Raw genomic sequence first — 6741 nt, forward strand, 5'->3', positions numbered from 1 at the left:
AGGCCTCCTTGGTTGTTGATAAGATGGTCACACTATCCTCATAAAGGGGTTTTATGGACTCCCTCAGGTGGAGAACCTCTGCAAACACAGGCAGGGTGGGAGAAGACTGCTAGCCGCTTACACCTTCCCAGTCCCTCCATCCTGTCTTTCATTGCCTTTCTGGCTTCTGTTTCCGTGCACAGTACCATTTTGAATTTGTGCCACAGTCTGGAGCAAAACATTGCCTGACCCCTATACTTCAGAATCTGAGAGAAGTTCCTCTGCAACAAATGTTTTCATCTTGAAAGTCCCAGTAGAATGGAGTCACTTCTGGAATAATGTGTTAAATCATCTGTATATTATATATATATATTATATATATGTAGAGAAAATCTAATTTTTTTTGTTTTCCCCTTTCCCATGAAAAATCTTGTTTTTTTTTTTTTTTTTTTTTTTTTTTTTTTTTTATATCACCTGTCTCCCTGGGACTCTCTCAAGTGCGCGTTAATATGGGTTGGTGCGCCTTTGCTTTCCATATTTGAGGGACATTGCAACCCCAAGCAGGGTCATGTGTGGCAGTTGCTGAATGGGACAAGGAGGAAGGTTTGTGTCACCTACCCGCTGCTGCCTTAGCTCAGCCTTTCTGATCACATGTGGCTCTTGGAAAGGAAGTCCTAGTCTTTTCCTGCCTCACTTTCCTTCCTTAGGAGGCGTACGGGTAGAAAGTCAGAGGGTGATTTCTAGCTTCCTTATGTCCCGGCTCAGGCTAAATCCCAAAAGAGTTTTCTTCCGAGGATGTGAGCTAAGAGTCCCTGTGCCCTGTGGGACCTCCTCCTGATGGCACCGGCGTTCTTCATTTTTTTCTTTATTAGTTCTAGTTTCCTGTTCAGAAATGTAACCCTTGTGCAACCCACCCTTGGTCGAGGGTCATAAATTGAGGTGCCTTCCTTGTGTACTTTTTGTTAGTGTTTTTGTTTTTCTTCCTTAACTGTTGAGCCTCAGCCAGTGTGGGTCCTTGGGGAAAATACCATTCCAGAGGAAGCTCTCCCTCCGGAGAAATTGGATTTTACTGGGTAAATTGGTATTTTCAGTCCTTCCCCACCAGCTCTCCTTCCCTAGATTAAAAAAAAAAAAATGATCAAAGATTGAGCACTAGGGAATTTCTTCCTAAGAAGCCTTTCCCCAGCACAAGGGGTTACTCCAGGGAGGCCCATAAAATGGGCACCATCTCTGGAGGCTTTGAATAGAATGGAAATTTCCCAAGGAACCTCCTTGCTTTAGCCCCTTTCCCTCTATCTGCACTACATTTCTAGCTTGATTCCCAGATCCCTGCTAACGGAAGAAGCTCAGAAGTTCTGAAGATGGAATAAAGTCACATGAAAGCAAAATAAGACTATATATATATTTTCAGTTTTTTTGCCTTATTGCTTTTTTTTTTTTCAAAAAAAAAAAAAAAACTACTAAATTAAATAATTTTTAAAAAGCTATATTGTCTGATTTGCTTCTACTCCTAATAGGAAATAGTGGTGGACAGAGGGAGACCTAGCTAGTGGTGATTTGTTCGGTTTGGGAATTTTATTTTATATATATGAGTGTTTTGCCTGTGAATATGTATGTGTACTACGTGTATGCTGTGGAAAGGTGAACCATGTGGGTCTGGGAACCAAACTGAGGGTCTTTTGCAGGAGCAGCAAGTGCTCTTAACGGCTAAAGCCATCACTCATGCTCCTGTATCTCAGTTCTGCAACGTCATTCCAGGTTCATGAACAGAAGAAGAGCTTTAACGGAACTAATACCTTTCCGTGTGACATTTGCCATAGTCCTGCCTTACATATAGAAATATAACTTATGTTTCTGATTCTGGGCCTGCTTCTCTTCAAAAAAATGTATGGATGGAAGATATAGCTTAGGGGCAGAAGGCTTACCTACCGTGTGCCTGACTGGCCTGGATTCAATCCCCAGCCCTGAAAAATAAATAATAGTAAAAGCTAAATTCTCAAAATTCTTAGCTGTTTCAAAGGTTTAAAGACCTTCCATTTGAAGGGGCATGCCGGTCATTCCAGCATTCAGGAGGCTGGGGCAAATTCCCTATGCCCAGGAACTCAAGTCTGGGTAACTTGTGGAGAATCTATCTCAAAAAAAATAAATAATAATAATAAATACAGGCAAGGAGTGGTGCTGTAGGCAGTCCCAGGGGAGGCAGGACGATTACAAGCTTCAGACAACCTGAGATCCATAGATCCTGCCTCAAAAGCAAAAAGACCTTTTTCAAGCAATGACACCATTTTCCTTTTTCCTCTGCAAAGTCCAGGCTAGGGAAGAGTAGGGTATAGGCCTACTATACACTCCAGTCAGAGAATACAACAAAGGATCCTGCCCAAGAAGAGCTCCGAGTCTGTAGTATAGAGAGCTGAGAGGAACTTGACCTTCTCTCAGCCACATAACGTTAAGAGGAAAAACGTTAGGATCCTTTTGACAGTGAGGAAAGGCACTCAAGAGAAACTAGATCTCTCAGGGTCGTACAGCTGATTGGCTGGTCAGTGTTGGAATTCAAAGCTGGGTGTGGTTAACCAGAGTTTCTGAACTGTTAGCCACCTTGTTTCTAGGGAGGAGCACAGACTCCGAAGTGGGTCTGAATTCCCTCAGGTGAAGTTCTCCGGCTGTGTGTCACATCCTGCTGCTGAAGTGCTCTCTCTGCACAGGCTCGGCCATCTGCACAGGCTCGGATGGCTAGTGCCATTGCTTTCAAAGCTCTGCCCCAAAGACTGGATTTTTCAGGTCAACAAAATAAGCTGTGTTATCGGGGATTGTTTTTGTTCCAGGTTTGGAGAAACCACCTGATTATTATTACAAGATTGGATGTTAAGTTGTTTCCTGGCAAGGTGAAAAGCCCAGCAGGAGGTATGAGGCAGCCCTAACAGGCCTGTTCGATCTCAGGCACATCACAGTTCAATTCCAACATTAGGGGCAATCAAACAGCAACAGTGTGTCATGAGTGTAATGATCCCTCTTTGAACTAATAATACAAGCTGGAATGTGGATCCTGAGGGTCAGGGTCCAACATGATTCAACATTATGACTCAGCAACATTTCAAATCATTACATTCAGAGACCTTTAAAGTCTCACAAACTTAGGGAAATACAGGCTTTCACCACAGATGGTTCACCATGCTATCTTAGGCAAATAAGAGTGAGTTTGGCGTTTACCATTCTGTTTGAATTCCCCAGCCTTCATTTCCACAGAGTTGAAAAGCAGAAAAGGTTTCCACCCTGTGGGGAAAGAAGAGATGAGAGAGGAGGAAAACCAGCCACTGTTCCCAACAGTCGAAGAGGAATAAGGACAAAGCCTTCCAGAACTCTCAGGCTGTGGAATGCCAAGCAGTGCTAACAAAAGGAACCACAGCAGTCTCAGTAACCTCAAGCAAGAAAGTGTACCGGAGAGCAGCTTGCACACAACACTGCTGAACTTTATACTCCAATAGCCCTGAGTTCTCCCGGGAGGACTATGCACTGTGCAAAGGCTGTGGTCCTTTGCAACATTAGCCAGATCTCGAAGGAGGCATGTTTCTATAGCTTATTGCACACAGTACAGTCTCCAACATGATGACCTAGGTGCTTCTCCCTTGTTTATAGAAAGCAATCACATACACACATCCAACAAACTTGTTCAACCCATACACTCAAGGATGTGTTCTATAGGATTAGTAAAATAAAGTCTCAAAAAGCGGCATAGAAAATCTTGAGATTTGGTTCAATGTAGATGTACAGTTAATGGGACAAAATTCAGAACCTCCAGGAATGAACACTTTTGAATCCTAGCCATTGGGACATGGGATGAGAGGATAGTTCAAGGTCATTACTGGCAACAGTGAATTTGAGGTCACCTTGGGTCTCATGAGACCCTGTCAAAATTATGAAACACATTTGTCCACCCACCTTTACCCACTGGAAGCATTCTGGGCCTGTGTAGTTTCTGAAGCTCCTGTTGTAAACCATGGCCCCACTGCCCTTTCACATTGCTACTGCTTTGGTTCATTGTTCCTTCAGGAAAAGAGCTGAATGAGGGGTCTTCAAATGACAGAGCCTAAAGAGCTCCAGGGTTGTGGCTGTAGCTCTAGAGTGCCACTGAGTGTGTGCATGGCCTGGGCTTTGACCCCCAGCATCATGATCAATTACTTAGAAACCTCCATAAATAGCCTATAGAGGTCCTGCCCTCTGAGCTTGACCAGGTGATTTTAGAGGTTACTAAACACAAGTTTGTTTTAGAATACGGCTGGAACATTTTCTTTCTTTCTTTCTTTCACTCAGCCTCATTCATTATGAACTTACCCGAGCCTGATATCTAACTGATTAGGAATACAAATAGCAAAAGAGAGATTAGGTAAACAGCCAATTGCAATCAAGTTTGACAGGTGGTGTGAGGCTCTGTAGCCTGTAGGGACCTGGGAGAAAGAGGATGGAGGCATGTCAGAGGAGTCTTTGAGATCTAGAAGGGTGTGAGCTGTGAGTTGCAAAGCTAAGTAGGCATTAGGGGAAGGGTGATGCAAGCATGTTGCACTGACCAAAGAAGAGCAAGGTCCAGACAAGCATCCTCTCAGTGACTGCATGTATTGCTAGTTTAAAGTTGAGGCATTCACCAGCCTTGGGGGTTCTTTGCTCAGTTTACCAGCCTGTTTCCGGGAGTGTTTTTTCCTTTCCTGGTAAGCTATTTTTATTTCTATCCCTTGCCTGGCTTTTTTTTTTTTTTTTTTTTTTTTTTTTTTTTTTTTTTTTTTTTTGACACAGGCTTTCCCTGTGTAGCCCTGACTATCCTAGAGTTCTCTCTATGTAGACAAGGATGACCTCAAACAAACAGATCCTTCTGCCTCTGCCTTGAGTGCTGGGACTCCCAGCCCCCCACCCCCACCCCCCAAGCCTTCTGTGGCTAACTTAACAGCACATGACTTTTCATTCTACCTCTCCTCGTGGCAGCTGCTAGTAGTCTCACCTAATCTGTTTTTCTCAAGTAAACTTGTCCTCAAGCTTAAAAGAAAAGAGAACACTGAGCAAGGTGCTGAAGGAGGGTATGGCCCCACCCACAGAAGGCTTTATGTGCTTTTAGAAGAAGGCTTGGCTTTTGTTTTTAACTAGTAGAGAGCAGGATATTGGATTTCAGGTTGAAAGCAGTTTATGAAAGACCAGTTAAGAGGCTGGAGAGGAAAGATGAGAAGCAGAGGAATTCTGAGTGGGCTGAACAGCTCTTGGGATGAAGACTAGAAGGCAGAGAGGGGAAGGTTTTGCACGTCTCTGACCTAGGAAATTCAGTTGGAAGATCAAGTGTCCCGGCTAGTTTTACGTCAGCTTGACACACACTAGAGTCATCTGAAAGGAGAGAACTTCAGGTGAGAAATTGCCTCTGTAAGACCCAGATGTAAGGCATGTTTTAAATTAGTGATTGGTGGGGAAGGGTGCAGCCCATTTTGGGTGGTGCTATCCTTGGGCTGGTAGTCCTAGGGTCTATAAGAAAGCAGACTGAGAAAGTCACAGGAGCAAGGCAGTAGACAGCACCCCTCCATGGCCTCTGCAGCAGCTCCTGCTCCTGTTTTCCTGCTCTGTCTGAGTTCCTGCTGGACTTACTTCAACGATGAACAGTGATATGGAACTGTAAGCCAAATAAACCCTTTTCTCCCTAACTTGCTTTTGGTCATGGTGTTTCATCACAGCAACAGAAACCCTAAGACAGAGAGTAATAAAAATTTTGAAATGAGAGAAGTGGCTCAGTGGTTAAGAGTACTGCTCTTGCAGAGGACCAGAATTCTATTCCTAGCTTATACAGCTCAGTGGATCTGATGTTCTTTGGCCTCTGTAGGAACCTGCCCTCATATGAGTGCTTCCAAACATGCAGACATAACTAAAGTATAACAATTTGGGGAATTGTAACACACCCTTAATCTTAACATTAGGAAGGTAGAGACAAGGATCAGAATTCAAGGTCATTCTTGGGTATATAGAGAGTTCAAAGCCAGCCTGGTTTATATAGTTCAGGAATTCAAAATAAATGAATAAATAAATAAATAAATAAATATAAAAAAAAAGAAGGAAAGCAGGAAGGAAAAACTTTGAAAGAAAACCAATTCATTTTCAGGTATGCTTTGTTGGAGGTATTTGTGGTGATATCAAAAACCATTTTTTTTTAAGATAAGATCTACTATTGCCCAGAATAGCCTCCAATTTTCTATGTACCCTAGGCTGCCTTCAGATTCACTGTATAGCCAATAATGACCTTGAACTCCTGATCTTCCTTCTTCCACCTTCCAAATCCTGGAATTACAGGCATGTACCCTGGTGACCTCTTTTGAGAAACAATTTTAAACTTGGTTCTTCTATGTAGTCTGAGAACTAAGACCAAGGGAAACCACAGATTAAATCATTTGGGGCCAACTCTAAAAACCAAATCCAACAAATATATATGTGTGTGTGTGTGTGTGTGTGTGTGTGTGTGTGTGTATTCTGCAGAGATTCTGATTCAACTGAGGAACTGAGGTTAGACTAGTATATATCTAATAATTGTACTATATAGTTAGTGCCATTATATCTTATATATGACTATGAAGGAATTGACTTGCCCTGAATCCCAGCCAAGCATCTGGTCAGGTTAGGAATTAAATCATCCTTTGTCATGTATACACCAAGCCTATACAGCCGATAGCGGCTTTACATTGCAGCACACCTAATTACCGTGTGCCTGGTGGCTTAAAGCAAAGCCTGTTTATGAGCTCAGTC

This window comes from Arvicanthis niloticus, chromosome 1 (genome assembly GCF_011762505.2).
Source record: "Arvicanthis niloticus isolate mArvNil1 chromosome 1, mArvNil1.pat.X, whole genome shotgun sequence".
In the NCBI taxonomy this organism is placed as follows: domain Eukaryota; kingdom Metazoa; phylum Chordata; class Mammalia; order Rodentia; family Muridae; genus Arvicanthis; species Arvicanthis niloticus.